Source organism: Erithacus rubecula (assembly GCF_903797595.1).
Source record: "Erithacus rubecula genome assembly, chromosome: 16".
Lineage (NCBI taxonomy): Eukaryota > Metazoa > Chordata > Aves > Passeriformes > Muscicapidae > Erithacus > Erithacus rubecula.
In genome coordinates, this window is record NC_136668.1 from 13,111,782 (window position 1) to 13,128,113 (window position 16,332).

A 16,332-nucleotide genomic window follows, 5' to 3' on the forward strand; every position below is an offset into this window, starting at 1 on the left:
TGTCTATTTTTATAAATGCTTTCCCTCAATGGAAATTGCAGAGACTGCAGTACTGTCCTCTTTGCTCTCTCTCCAGCATCCCTTTCCCCAGAGTATTCACTATGAAAGAGCTTTGCCCTGGGCCACAGCCTGTATTGCAGTGGAGTATCACATACTGAAAACTTACCTTACACCATGCAGGAATGTGATGGGTGGGTGGAGGATGGGGAGCTAGAGGTAAACCTTTAAAAAGTTTTCCTGGAAGATAATTCTTATTAAATACTCCTCAGGCTTTTGCATAAAGATTGCAGAGTAGGCATTCCAGCAGCTCAGACGAGCCCTGGATTTATGCTCTGTAATAAATGTATCCATAGGGTGCTGCGTTGTTGTAATGATAGCAAATGACAGTAAAATTAGGAGAATTAATAATGACCCAGCTGGAATAATTTAGCACTGTGATAAGTAAACTCTAACCTAATACTCAGCACACTGGCAGAACTATTTACAAAGCACATTGAATGCAGGAGTCTGAGGGGAATCTTCTATAGAAAACAAAGTGAAACCCTAATCACAAACAAATGCCATAGCATGTCATTAAGAGGATTAAGTGGCTTGAAATTGATGTCTAAGGCATTTTGGTGGATTGTTGCTAAAAATACCCCAAGCTTGACAATTATCTTCTGTTTGCCATCCTCTCTGCTGCTAGCTGTCTGTCATGCAGTGTTATCCTTGTTTACCACCCCTGCCTCACACCAGGTCTGTGTCTGTGAGGTTTGCAGCTTCCTGCCAGAGCTGATCTGGAATTCACACTCTGATGTGTTGGCACTGGTTGGTGCCAAACCATTAATACCTTGGTAGCAAGGGAGAGGCCAGGTTCAGCAAGCACTGGGCTGAAACCAAAATGGAACAGCACAAAATTTCTGGAGTGAGCTTCTTAAAAATGCCCCAGGTTTAGTTTGAAATACTTTCCCTAAGAAATATTTTTTTACGTTGGAGTTAACAAAGTTCTTTAAAAATTTTTGAATTTCAGTGAAGCATTTTACAAATAAATGAGTTTTTTATGGACTTGAACCCATAATAGCTTTCTGAATAATTAATATTTCTGAAACTTTAACCTTTGGTCTAAGTAAGAAATTTCCAAAGGTTGAAAAATTTCTTACTCTGCCCTGCTTAGTGATTCTTGTCTGTTACCTCATTGATTTGTGCTTTTCTGAGAGGAAGAAGCTGCAGATGTATTTAGGCAAGTCAGATATTTCTGAGGGGAAGGCTGGAAAGTAGCATCGTTGTATGTGAGTGTCACCATATGGATCATTTCCGATCTGCTCAGGCTGTCAGAGAAGGAAGTGTTGCACCAAACTCCCAAATGCACGACAGGAGCCGTGGCTGCTTCCATGGCTGTTCATGTGTGTGAGCTGATGCAGCCCTGAGCAGCAGGGAAAGCAGTTCTGACTGCAGCCAGGATGCACTGGGAGCCTTGCACTCCGTGCAGGAATTGTGCACTTGGAGCCTTCACCTGCAACCCCTGGGATGTCCTGGATGGAACAGCTCCAGCCCCACCCTGATTTAACATTCTCACTTGAAATGTCATCCCTAGTCACTCTGGGGGGCACTGAATTATCCTGTCAGAAAAATGTGTTTTCAGCATCACAGGTTGGGTGTGGGTGTGAGCAAATTATTCTGATTTTCCACTTCTGTGTCTTGTAGCCATGCAGTGCTGGGTTATACTGAGCTCTGTTGCTTCTGTAGTCAGGGGAAATTGGCACTGAGAGATACTGGCATGTCTGCCCTGTTGGCAGAGGGTCAATGTCCTGCATAATTTGAGAAAATACAGAAGTTTCTTGCAGTGTGAGAGCTGCACATGAACAAAGAAATCTCAGGTTTTTAATTAGAAGTTTTGGGGTTTGATTTTTCTTTCCCCTGTATCAGTTTTATAATAGTGTCAACAACAGTACTAATAAAAATATCTGTCCTGAATCCAGCCATGTGAGATGGCAGTGTGAGAGGCAGATATTTAAAGCAAATATGGACAGCAAAGTTTTAAACTGTGGCTCAACCCATTCCTTCTCACTCAAGATGAGATTCCAGATCCACTGACCTACTGCCTCTCTTTCATGGATTCTTCTGTCCTTCCTTGGCAATATAATTACAGCATGGTTGGAAGTTCAGGCTGTAATCTGGACAAGATCATCCTGTTCTGAGGATGCTGAATAAATAAATATTGATTGAAATCCTGGTTACTGTGTCTATGAGCTGCCTCAGGGCTTGTGCACTCTGCAGACCTCAGCCAAAGAGAGTTTTTACCCAGGCTTGAGGGAAAATGGAAGTGGCACGAGTCCATTCTGTCTCCTGCTGATGGCCATGGTGCTGCAGCTCTTTAGTGACCTGTACCTGCTGGGAAAGTCACATATTTAAGGGATATAAGCAGAAAGGGAAGGTGTCTGCTTGGTAAAAGACTTTGCCAAATGGAATTAGGATTTATGTCTAGACAGCAATCAAAATTAGCCTTTCATCCTACATCAAGGTAATATACAAATTGTTCTGCAAGCATTAGTAAGTTAATTGTATTACTTTGAGGATGCATGCATAAATAAGCACTGAATATATTTGTTATCTTGCAAATGGAAATGAAATTAAAATACCAGCAAAGGTGGAGACTCCTCACTACTGGTTTTTCTTAACCCTCCTGTTCTGGCTATAAAATGGATTATTTTGGGTCACTGTTTCTCTTTTCAGTTGATTTTATCCAGTGTAATCCAACATTCAGTGAGAATTTAGATGACCAGGTGAGACGCAATGTTCATAAATTATTAAGACCAGTGGAAGTCCCTTGCACTGAACAAAGGATTTTGGCTGCAGAGAAGTAAAGGAGCTTGCTCTGAGTCACAACTGGCATCTGTACAAAGGAAAAAAAAAAGAAATCTTTAAAAAAAAAAAAAAAAGTAACAGATTATAAGTGAAAGAAATGGAACTGCATATCTGAGCAATCCATTAAACACACACAACCTGCTGAGAGATGCTGCAATATCACTCACTCCTCTGTTAGTCAGTACATAAACTTGTTTTTAATTTTTTTGGCAGACCTATGAAGCCAATTATCCTGGTAATAAATATTCAGCTTTAATGGGCAAGTAAATAATTAATGTTATTGCCTTTGCAAATTTAGCTTTTCAGTTATAAATTAACATAATTAAAATAGTAATGTTTCAGTACGCATTTTACCAGCCGAAATCTAAATCAAGCAATTAAACTGTAGGTTTTCCACATCAAATGAGTTCAGTTTATAATGATACAAACTGTGGGCATAAATTTGCTTTTCATGGTCAGATTCATTATAGAAACATGAAGAAAAAAATATTCTGCAGTAGATGTAATCAAGTATATTATTTGAAAACCCATTAATATATACTTTAACTACTTTTTGTTGTCCTTTCCCAGTGAAATAGGAAGGGGAAAGCACATTTCCCATGAGTGTCTGGCCCAGCAATAATTGCCTGTGTATAATTGTAATGGCCACTGTACAATGGCTGTCAGTGCATAGTGGCTGTCACATCTCTTTGGATTGATTGGAAAACCACAATGCACAGTATGGATCTGAAAAGGAAAATAATTACTCTGCAGTCATTAACTTAAAAAAATCCAGTCTGAGTTACACAGACTGCAAATTTGATCATACACTTTTCCTCCTCTACTTTTGTTTTATGTTTTTTGTGCGGAGCATGTGCTGTCCTCCCATGTCAGTGTTCCAGCTTAGTGAGCAATCAGAGCAGAAAAGCTTTTCTTGATAAGAGGAGATGAGTTAGGAACACAAAACTATTTCTACTCTGAATGCAGCTCAGAGCTGGTGAAATTCAGCCCTTTCAGTAGCTGATCCCCAGGAGCAGAATGTGTGGCTGTAACTTCAAGCTGGCTCAAGGGTTCAGGAGGTTGCATCAAAATTTCCGAATTTTCTTGTGAGATGCAGTGAAACTATATGAGTTCTGAAAATTAGAAGATTCAGGGACATCAGACTGTAGGAACTTGAGCCTTTCTCTATTCTTTTTTCAAACTGGGGATGTGACAAGAGTATTTCAGTTTGTATGACTGGTGTCAGTTTTCGACTCGTAAAAAGACTACAACTTGTTAGAAATGGGAAAAGCTCAGAAGTGACTCTGACATTCATCTATAGACAAGGACACACACAGATGAAAACTTCAAGTCTGAAGATTTGGTCAGAGAAGTCTTGAAAGCTTGTACTGAGAACCCAGAGCTGTAGACATTTCTGGTCTTGCAGTCTTCCCAGATTATTATTTATCATGGGCTGAACAGTCTATTTATAGCTCCTCAAAATGTTTCTAAGAGCAGCATTTTACAAACTGCCAAAGGTTTGCAGATTTGTAATGAGCAGAATTCCTCAATGCTTGCCCACATCCAAACCTGCTTATTGAGATTTCTACAAGCTGTGATTTCATAATCCTTTCATGTCCCAGCCAGTGGGCAAATTTATCCCTGGCAAAGGCCCACTGAAGTCACACCAAAGATAAATTCAAGTCAATGAATTTTATTTTAGCAATGTTCAAACTGTTTGCAGTGCTATGCAGATAGGTAGCTATAGCCTTTTTTGCAATATTTAATTGTTTAAGCTTTAGTGGACTAAAAAAAAAACCAACTTTGAGCTGAATTTGTCCTAGTTGGCTTAAATACACACAGAACTTCAGTGTGGTTTTGACAGCAGTAGTATCTGGAATTTTAGAAGCACTTTAGAGAGAAGAAAAGCATGCTAAGCTCTCATGCATGATATCTGTGGGTTCATATTTCCAAAGATATTTTAATTGGACACAATTTTGTGCTGGTGTGATGAGCTGTGGGTGGGAGAGCAGAAATGCAAGCACCTGATGGCACAGGCAGTTCTCTTGTAAGCACTGCTAACTCTGTATGCCAGTGTGCACCTGTGGGAAATACACATTTTTATCAGTGAAAAGGCCAATTTCTATCTCAAATGCTACCTCAAAAAGTAGTTTTAATCTTTATTTAATTATTGTTCTTTAGCTGTGTATAGATTTAGATGGGCCTGAGGTGCCCTGTATGGTTTCTTTGCCAGTGGTGGCTAAATGAGTTTTTTCATGTCATGCCAAGCTCTACCTGGGTTTGATGACATATTTCTGGCTGGGGTCTTCAGCCTTGAGCTGTGTCTGACAGGAATCCATCCTGGTTTGTAACAAGGGGATTCCAAACTCCCTGGTGCTCCATGGTCCCCTTCTAGCTGTGTTTGGTTTTCAGCACAAATCAAAGATTGCTCTGAGGCTCCTGGGCACTGAAGGCAGTTCAGGCACTCTGCTCAGGCTGGCTCTGCCAGGTGCTGTATTTCTGCTCTGTTCTTTAGGATTTACAGCACTTTGAGGCAGCGTTTCCCCACGGGAGCACTGTGACACTGCCTTATTTTATGGGTGAATTAGAGTATTTCAGGTATTTGCTGACTTTGACAAAGTCCAGGAAATCTCTCTCTGAGAGCAGCCAGCAGGAGGTGTTTGCATGGGTGAACTTGAGATCTCTCCATCGTGGAGGCTGAAGAGGGATGTGTGTGTGTTTGGGAAGGAGAGACAACATTAAGGGAGCTGTGATTTGTAATTGCAGGTGCATTGTGGCTATGCAGTGGAAAGCCAACTTCTGGGGTTTGCAAATCCTTCTCTTTCCTTGTGGTCCTTTTTAACTTGCATCAGCTTTCTCCAAACTCCTGACACTTTTCCTGGAAAGCTTCAGCATCCTCCCACAGCCCCAGGTCTGCTCTGGCTTTCCTTGTCTCCTCAGTACCTGCTCTCCCTTTTCTCATCCCTGATGCTGTGCCAGGTCACATCGTGCCCTCTCCTGTGTCTTCCTGCTCTGTCCTTTCTGCTGAAATTAAAGCACTTAAAGGCTCTAGGGCTTTACTAGGCTTCTCTGCTGGTTGCCAGTTCAAATTTAGTCTCTTTCTCTTCAATTATATGATCCACATAGGAAAAAGGATGTTTTGGAAGTCAGGCTGGTGTTTTTCAAGTGTCATTGAATTTGGTACACTCTCCAGGCTAACAGATCTCTGCACTGAGTGAGGAACCTTTCTCTGCACTGAGTGAGGAACCTTTCTGTGTCATTCATGGGCTTTGTTCACTCCTTCCTTCCTTGAGGTTGTAAGAGCTGCAGCAATGGGTGGGATTTTGTAAACAAAAAATTTGTCCAAACTTTTCAAAGTTTGCAAAATGACAAAACACAATTGCTTTTCCTAATACAACTAAAGTTGGCTGAAAGCATCAAAGGAGCACATTCTCAGGAAATGCAGCAGAGTTTGGGAAGTTTTCTCTGAAGTGTTCCAAAGAGAGAGTCCCTGAACAAAACCAAATTAAATTGAGGGAAAAAAAGAAGAAATAAAAAAGGCAAAAGCACATCTGAATAAGATACAGGGAAGTCAGTTTTGAGTGGCAAAATAGAAATGTGCTGAGTTCAAATGAGATTAAAGTTAATAGTGGTCAAGTTAATACCTTTGATAAAGAAGTGTGTATAAAAAGCTTATGCTCTAATGTCCTGATCCTGCAATAGGATCCATTTATGTGTTATCAGCTGTGGTAAAGAGATGGAAAGGTATTGGGACCTTTTAGTAGTAAACAGCATTCTTCAACCTGGAATGTACTTGAATTCCAGAACACAGAAAATGCATCCTAGAACAGTTTCAGAGCACTTACTTTGCTTGGGTAGAAGTTTTTTGTTGGGATGGATCCAAAAATGTTTTTTCTCTGGTTAGCATCATTCCATGCTGTTGCACAGGTTGATAAATTTTGTTCCTCTTGGGTCAGCTGTGCTGTGGTTGCACAGTGGAACCCTCACCCTGGGAACACCCTGGTGTGTGAATAGAGAGGTGTGTGGATACCTGAGCCACAGGAGGAGAGGGGGAAGCTGGAAAAGTTCTGCAAAACATCTGTCCCTGGCTCAGTGTAAAAAGGGAGAGGAGGATAAAAGGCAAAGAAAGGCACTGACTTTGCCTTACCAGTGAGTTAAGGACTCTGCCATCCTAAATTTGGAAATTAAGCTTTTTAGTGAGCTGGGAAACAAGTTCATGTTGATGCCGTGCACTTGGGGCTGGAGAAACTTGTTCCAGATTTGTGATGAAGAGACTGCTTGATCCAGTAACTGTGAAAGGGAGACCTGTAGCTTCACTGTGGCACTAAGATGAGTGATGGGATTGTTTCCTTGTTAGATTCCCATTTCAGGTTAGAGTAAGAGGCACTTAGCTATTGTTCCATCAGTGAAGGCTGTATCACACAGCTGCCTCTGGTACAAACCTGTCAGCTCTTGTTGGGCTCATTTCATTACTCAATTATTTTGATGACCTGTCTGGTTGAATGGAAGCTGGTTGCTACTCATGGCTGAAGTGAGCTCAGCATTGCTTTTTCCCCCCTCCACAAATGTGCTTCCAGCCATTTGAAAGCATTATTTGACAAGGACATATGCATTGCAGTAACTTCATCATTGCTTCCAATTGAACTGGCAGAAGTAACAATAATCTCCTGAAAGAGCTTCAGTACAAGGGCAGATGTAAATGTCTGAGTCTAAGGAGCCCAAGAGATCTTATTTTATAGTCTAAGCAGACTGTAATAGTAGGAGTAATAATAATAAAAACACTTAATAGTGTAATGCAGCGTTGGCATCTGGAGAGTTAGAGAGTAACCTGCAACTTAATGCTTTTGAACTTTAGAAGCAGCTTTGGTTAAAACCAAATGCCTGCTGAAGAAAGGAATTTCTATTATTTCAAATTGGAAGTATTTCCATGGCATTTCTTGGGTTCATTTTCACAAAGTATTTACTTATGTGCAACAGCAGCAAAACCTGTGCAGTGTCATAGCATTTTCTAACACAGCAAGATATTAATTACACTCTTGGACCTCATAATGTGACATTGATGCTATTACTATGGGAATAGTTCCTTCAACCAGGGTGATTAACCACTTACTTCCTTTTTCCTGGATATTGTTAGTTTGTACTTGGATAACAAAAATCAATGTTGATTTTCAGCAGCTTCACAGTATTTTGTTGTATTAATCTCAGTCAACATATTCTTTATTTTATTATTGCCTGCATTTTTTAACTGAGTTCATTTCCCATCACACCACCAGCTCATATCAAATTTCTAATGATGGGTGTAACCACTTGAATTGCAGCTCTCCTATTTCCCTATTTGTTTTGTTGGCAGGGAAGGGGGAAAAAAAAAAGCCTCCAAACAGCTGAGTGCCAGTAGTGCTGATGACTTGTGTTTTATTTATGTTTTGCACTGAGTATGGTGCATGATAAAGTGTGTCTGGCACATGGCTGTGGCCAACACTCTGAGTGTTATAGTTGGAAATGTGCCAGGGTTGCATTGCTACCAATTTTATACCATTAGCCTTCTGGAAGGAGGGATTCAGAGTCTGATTTTATTCCCTTCTTCACTGGTGTCACCTTTGCAGTCAATGGGTGGGAGATCTTCAGCAGGGATGGAGCTGATGGGGTGAGCTGAGCCTCCCCCAGCACTGCCAGAGCATCCTTTGGGATAACAGGGAGCCTGCCCTGTGCTGGGGTTGTGCTGCCCTGTCCTGGAGCTCAGCAGGGAGCTCTGAGCTTGGTCCCAAGGAAAAGGCAAAAAGCAGCAGCTGTTCCTGCTCAGCTGTGTGGGACTCATGTCCGAGGCTGTAATTAGAAGATGTACCTGCTAATGAGTTGGTGTAATCCCCTGCTGTGTTCAGAGGCTGCTGGGGGATCTCTTTTCCTCTGTTTGACCTTGCTAAATACTTAGCAGTAAAAATGTGTTTTTCCCTTGGTTTCACATAAAGGTTTATGTGAATAAAGGTTTCACAGCCTTTCTTCTGGCTCTGCCAGTAGAGCTCTTCTGTATTAATTGAAAATATTTACCCAGGTTTAGTTTTAGGGAAGGAGGGAAGTTAAAAGAATATACATGCACATATTCCATATGTGTAATACACACTTACATGAATTCACACACATCTGAAATTCTGATTTCTTAATGGCCATGCTAGCAATAAAAACAAAAGAAATTTAATATTTAAGCAAGGACTTATGTTTTCAATTATTTTTCAGCCACCAGACACTTTAAATATTGAATCTTTTCTAGGCCCATATAATTTATTCAATTGCAGTTATATAGATTGTAATTAATTTTTGATGAGACAAACTAATACTAATTTGAATAGCTACTACACTGTAATATTTGCTCACAGATGTGTTGTTTAGCTCCTAGATACCTTTTTTTTGCCCTTGCTGAAGTTGCAAATACTCATCAATGTTGCCACAAGGCCCAGCCTGCATTTTAGGCTGTGTGACACAAATAGGATGATTGTGCTGGGTCAGAGGAGGGTCCAGGCAGCTCCTGTCCTCACCCAACAGGGATCAATAGTTGATGCCTAAAGACAAGAATTAAGAACAGGGCAAAGGTGCAGCAGGGCTTCCTGAGAGACAGAGAGTCTCCCAGACTTCATTGATTTCTGGCCTGGAAACATCCCAAGATAGAAATGGTATCTTCAAATTTGATATTTGAGCTTATTTGTTACATCTAAAGTATATAGTTATTTTGTATAATTCATGCTTTCCATCAGCAAAGGACTGAGATTCCTCCAAGGGAAATACTCTCTTTTTACTGGAAAAATGTCTTGCCTGCCTTTTCTGATTAATGAGAACATCCATATGCTGGCTTTTGTGAGCAGAAGACGGATCTGATACCACTTAACTGTGTTAACTGAATGTAAAAATCTGAAGTGGTGGGATAATGAAAGTAATTTGCAGTTTGTCGGCGTGTTCCCTCTGATCAAAGACCAGTGGGGGAGCACAGCAACTCACAAACAACTCAACAAAACTCTGGGATTTCCAGGACATGGGGCATGTTTTCGCAAGTTCAGGCTTGGTTTTGTTTTGGGTGGGAAAATTGCCAGATCCTACAGCAGGTGCAGGCTGAAATGGATGATTTTTATGTCAGGGTTCATACAGATTTGGGTTCGAAAGGATCCTAAAGACCATCCAGTCCCACCTCCTGCCATGGGCAGAGACACTTTGCACTTTCCCAGGTTGATCCAAGCCCTGTCCAGCCTGGCTTTGGGCACTTCCAGGGATCCAGGGGCAGCCACAGCAGACATTCTCTCTTTCTTTTCTTTTTTAATTATATTTTGTATTCTGTTTTTCCCCTGTGTGGTTCTGAACCAACACAAATTACAGCTTGTGAGGGTTTCCATGCATTTATCTTTTGTAGCTTTTTGCTCTGTTGCTGACTGGGATGGTCCCTGGCCTGGCTCCCTGCCTCTATGTTGTGTGATAAACATCAGCAGAGTGTGGAGGAAACAATGCCTTCAGACTGGAGCATCTGCACTTTGCTGCCACTGGAAACCTGGCCATTGATTTCATTGCATTAAGTTGCCCCATCTCAATTATATAATGAGGGATGGGAATTGTGCACACATTTTGTCATGAATAAAGTTGTTTTCACCTCCATGTCCACACCTCCTGTTATTCCTCCTCCTTTACATTGCTGCAATTCATTGGCAAACTTTACTAAACAGAACTTTCCCATCCTGAGCCCAGGCTCCTGCACTCAGGGTGATCCTGAGTGATGATCTGGACCTGTTCTGTTACTTCGTCTGCTCAGCTGATGCTCTGGTTAATGCACAAAAATGTAGCACTGATTTTCTTTAGTGACTATTCTGTGCTACAATTTACGAGTAGAAATGAAAAAGTTATTGTAGCTGTGGTCTCCAGAGATAAAATCCCTTAAAAGCAGTAGAATTAGGTCCTACTGCTGCCTGCAGATCAAACTAGTGCAGCATCAGCCTTTCCTGTGCCCATAAGTCACTCAGCAGCCATTTCAGCTGGCACTCTGATTTTTCATGGTTGGCCTGGGAGAGGACAGGGGCTGTGAGGTCCAGTTTTGTCCTTCATGTCTGAGTTCAAGAGAGGCAGGAAGTCTGCAAATGTGTGCAGCAGTCTCAGGGCTGAGGTCTGCCACCCTGACTGCTGTTGTGGGTGTCCCACAGGGTGTTTTGGAGCCTTTAGGGGTGTATGTAACATATGAGGTCCAGTAAAGTAATTAGTGCTAAATAAATTTATTTGATTGTTCTGATCTGTGTGATTTATATGTGTATATATATATACATAAAAGGCACTGTGATGCTAACTTTAAGTATGCACAGTTTCATGTGCTGGTTGCTGAAATCTTCCTTCCTGCAAGCCCAAAACCTAATGTGATTTCCAGATAGGTGTAACCTGTTCATGGGTTCAGGGTTCTTGTGAAGGTGTAATGGGATTTTTTGGTACTTTGAGCTGCCACAGGCTTTCTCCTCTGAGGGAAATCTCTTGTATATCTCTGATGTTTTTTCCCTTTGATTTTTATAAAATTAAATTTATAAAAATACAGTATCTTTGTGGCTGCTGGGTTAGTCTTAGGAAAGCATCCCTGGGTGTGGTTTAAGGATGTGAGCTATGGGTATATCTCACATAGGGAGCTCAGATCCTGCTCTTTCCTCAGTCCTCACTATTTTGTGCTGCTGTGCCCAGTTTTGCTTCACAGGCTGTATTATCTGGGTGGGGGAAGGATGATCCTCTGAGTGTTCCCCATCTGCCAGGGATTAGGGATGAGCATTTGCACCTGCCAGTGCTGCCCTGAGGTTTGTTCTTGCTGGCAGTGCTGCTGCAGGTGGGCACCTCATCACTGTCTCTCACCTGGTGTCTGCAGTGAGGCCCCACATCCCTGCTCACCTAGCAGTGACAGTGGGCTAGAAAATGTGGTGATGCTGAGCTCCCAGAAACCCCCATGACATTTGCTGGTCTCTGACAATTATGTTGGAGGCAGAACTTTGGGAACTGTGGCATGTTGGGCTGGCAGTCATGACTTCCCATCTGCTGGGAGCTCCTGAGCTTTGAATTTCTTGAGTAAGAGCCATTTTACCATGCAGAGTATTAAGACTGAGGTGATGTCTCTGCTTTTAATATGAAAATCCTGTTATTCTTCAGAAATGCCATAATGAATTAAAATATTCCCTATGGAGAAGTGCATTACTTACTTTTGTGTTACAATATTGGACTGGAATAAAAAGCAGCCAGGCTGTCATTCATTCCTGGTCTAGGGACACTCTGAAAGTACTGTAAAGCAAGAATAGCTTTGCACCACAGTTCTTGAATTCAATGATTGCCCTCTGAAGGTGCCACACATGATGGATTGTCACAGACTCTCTGTCCTGCCTTGACATTTCATTCCTATCCAATGTTGTCTTGTGTTCTGCTCTGAATCTGCCAAACAACTGACCCCAGAATTTAATGCCACACCTTCTTCTCTTTTCTTTTTCTGAGCAGCATCTTCTGCAGCTGAGGCTCTGAAATACAGGAGGACACTGCATCTTCCTCAGGGACACGGGCAGGGGAGAGCTGAAGCCTCTGGAGGGCTGGGGCAGGAATTGTGGTTGGTGGTCGCCTGAGGAACTTCCCTTCACCCCCATGTTGCTCTGAAACGAGTCGTGTCCAACAGCCAGGTTTGGTAAGGTATGTATTTTTTTGTATTTTTTCCTTTGCTCTTGTATATTTGCTCCTTTTCTGAATATGGGGAAAACAGAACACAAGCAGCCTTTGAGGTTATTGCTATATTCATGCCATGCTCATACTGTGTCTGTAAATAAGCTTTGCTCTCCCTGCATTTAGAAAGCATTCACCAGGAGTGAAGTGTTTTTATTGTCTTGGGCTTGAGGGGGTGTCTGTTTATGTGAAGTTCTTTATTGAACCAAATGCTTGCTGATGGTTGTGTGTTGCTGCTGGTGATGGATACTTCGTGATTGGAATCCATGTTTTGAAAATCCCACTTGTTGTGTTTCACTAGTGACTGTAGTTCTGAGGGTCAGAGATGGGGGAAAAAAAAAGGAGATGAAGTAACCCATTTATAATCCAGCCCTGTGCTTTCCTTTATGCTTTGTATATTCTCACTGTTTGCAAAGGATGGAAACACCACTACCAGTTTCCTGTATAATCATATTCCCTGTATTGTATTGTGTAGCACTTAAAATTTTTGCCTCTGTGAGTATTCTCATACCCACACAAATGTTGTCCTGGCTGTGCTGGAACTGTAGCAAGGCAATATGCAACCATTCTCTAACAAGAAACTGAAGGCCAGGATGTATTGTTGATGAAGATGGTGCTAGATGAGATTTTAGGGTAATATAGTTTCTGATTCTATGGCTTCTTTTACTTAAGTTACTTCTGTGAAGGCAAAGTTTTCTGATTTTAAAAAACCAAACAAAGGCAACAGATTTAAAGCAATGGTTCCCAGATCTCAGTAGAGCAGTATCAGATGATATTATCCTTTTTCATTTAGCACATGGGTATTGACTTCCTTTGTATGACTGAACTAGCACTATAATCTTCTTGAGAAAAGTACAGCAGCAATATAACACCTGTGCTTGGTGTTAGTGGAGGAGCAGGGAAAAGAAGTCAAGACTTTGTTAAAAGCCTCTAAAATAAACCACAATGCAGGTGAGTGTACATTAGTTCCCCTGCTTTTGATCTGGTTGCACTTGTCATGTTAGCTCTGGAAATTGTGGGCTCAAACTCTCATGCTCCAGCAGAGCTCTGCCAGTGTCTGGCAATTGCAGGGAAAAGTTGGTTGGAATAGCTTAAATTGGGTGCTTAACTTTTAAATGTTGAGGGTCAAGAAAGGTCTGTTCCAGCCACAGCATGTGCTGTTAATTTGTACAGGAATTTCAAGCAAACAACACGGTTGCCAAGGCAAGGTTCCTGTCATGACAGCACAGCTCAGCTCTGCTTGTCTGCCTGCTCTGGTTTCTGGAAGAAGAGCTTGTTAAACATTGCTCCTGCCTTTATTATCCTCTTCACTTCTGTTTATTTCCAAGCTACTTCTCTTGTGATTATAACACTTAAAAGGGAAGGTTGTAGGAGAGGTATTTCATAATCAAGAGAGCTTCTTGACTCTCGCAGAAAAAAAATTGGCACTGTTAGAATGCAGAAATCACAGTAGTTTTGTTTATTCCTTGTTTGTTTTTGAGATTTCTGAATTGAAATATGTAAATCTTCCTTGCAGTGAGGGTGTGAGTTTTGCTGGGTACCCAGGGTGTGTGAAGAAGAAGTTGGTTGCTGGTGTGACCGTGGTGCTGCTCCTGCCTTGGACAGGGGGGTAATAAATGAGCTCCCCTGTCATTCCTGAGCCAACCCAACTCTCACTTTATGGTCTCTACAATTGATTTGTGTGAAATTATTATGGCATTAAACTCTAGGCTGGACTTTGCTTATACTTTTGCATTTTACTTTGTGACCATCAGATCTAAAACTTGGCTCTTATTTAAATCTCCCACTTGTGAAAACTTCATCTGTAAGAACAACATTACAAGTTGAGAAGGTTGTGTTAAACTGTAAAGATTTGGCCAAACTGTTGTTGTTCACTTAAGCAGATTAGGCCTTTCTGTATTGATTCTCTTCATCTTGGGGACTCATGATTACCAGAGTACTTGACTTCCATCAGCTTTATCTGCTCCCACAGCACCCTTGTAAGACAGGAGTGCTACTTATCCCCATTTTGTGAATGGTGGCTAAGAAACAGAGTCACTTCTAGGTCATTTCTAAGTGGCAGACATCTGTCCCTGGTTTTCAGGCAGTCTGAGTGCACAGGCTGCATCTGATGCCTGCAGCTGGAGGAACTCAGCCCTGGCTGAGCTCAAGATTTGGATGTGGATCTTTCTGAGGCCACTGCTCCCACCTATTCCAGTTTCTTCCATGTGTCCTGCTCTCCCAAGTAGAGGGAGTTTTAATTAAGTGATTACAGTAAGGCTTAATGACATCGAGACTCAACATTTCCCTCCCTATCTCTACTGAAAACTGAAACATCTGTTCAAATAATGGGAGCTGAATTCATTCATCTTTGCAGCAGAGTGCTCACGTGAGACGAGCAGATTCCCTTTTAGCAACGTTTATGAAATTGTGCTGATGGTAATCTTATTGTATGAGGAATTAGTTTAAATGGATCTGCAGATAATGTGCAGAGCAGGAGTTTTTTTTTTCTGAAATGCCTCATTTTTAGATTAGTGGAATCCGGTTAGTAAAATGCTCTGTTGGGCTGAAAAGGCACATTTAATAAATATGTAAGAGAAATTTTTAAGTAGCCATTAAACATAGTTAATAAATTTTATCTTGCAAGTAGAATTGGAAAAAAACCTGTTCATTTAATGTGTTTTATGGCTCTCATAGCAATTAATTGTCTTCATTACATGAACATAAATCCTCAATGTAATTCACCTTTTTCAGATTAATTGCTATGGAAATTTTCCCTTTGCTTTGTTTAGACTAGTAATATTATTTCTCTTTTCTAAAAGTTGTATCTTACCATGGCATTTTTTACCATTTCCAGATGTTCTGTGAATCAGTTCCAGTTTAAAAAAATCTCTTTGTGCACCAGGCCAGTGCAGGGGTGGTGTTGCAGCTGTGATGCTCTGATCAGGTGAAGCAGAGACTTTAACCCTGCTTGACCTGCAGAGAGCAGTGGGCAGGTCTCCCTCTCTCATTCATTATATTATGTGGTCTGATAAAAACTTGATATTTCTTTCTTCAAATTTTTCTTGTTCCTTATATAATTTAATTTATTAAGTCAGGAAAAACCCCTTTGGTTTTATATATGCCTATGGGTTTGGTTCTCACATTAAGACCCTAATACAACTTTTCAGTGTCTTTGCTGAGTGGTACAGGTGGCTGTGTCTGAAAATTTGTCTATAAAATTGTCCTCCAACATTATGGAGAGAAAATTTTGGTTGGAGCATCACAGGATAGCTGCTTGAATTCCCCAAATTAAATCAAAAGCTGTATTTTGATGAAAGCCTTTCTTCCCCTGGATTTGCACACCAAACAGGACAAGAGGACAGTGAGCAGGCTCGTGTTTTACATGTTTGTTAATCAGTGAGCAGGCTGAGCTTGTTTGCATGAGTAACATTTATGCAAATGCCTTCTAGTGCTCCCCTGGACTGTTTTGCCAGGGTGAGGAAATAAAACAGCTATCCTATTTGCATGTTTTTGTTGCAAGATCAGCAGACTGGCTGTTAAGGTATCAATTCCCTTGGTGATGCCACTTCTGCAGCCCCATTCACTCAGCTTCTCCTGACAGGGCTTTTATTGAATCCATCAACCTGACACATATCAAAGCACAATTCCTGATAACAAATATCTTGTTGTAAAATGAATTAAAAAGGTGATAGCAGCAGCAGAGCCGAGTTGAATTTCTGAAAGAAAATAAGAAACTCCAAAACCAACATGAGATTCTTAAGATACCAATCACAGAACAGTAATATAATAGTGCTTTACCTGTTCTCCTCAAGTGCTGAGGAGTCA

General features: G+C 41.2%; 1 protein-coding gene across 6 annotated transcripts in view; it reads left to right on the top strand.

The window, feature by feature from the left end:
• Window positions 1–16,332, top strand: part of SGCD (sarcoglycan delta) — a 305,266-nt gene that overhangs the window by 104,610 nt on the left and 184,324 nt on the right. For 5 of the 6 annotated variants that reach the window (XM_079319423.1, XM_079319422.1, XM_079319421.1 and 2 more), the window contains one exon: window positions 12,310–12,495. The gene's annotated coding sequence lies outside the window, so the exon portion shown is untranslated. Of the gene's footprint in view, window positions 1–95; window positions 217–12,309; window positions 12,496–16,332 lie in introns of those variants that run through there. The other variant, XM_079319425.1, reaches the window with a different exon arrangement.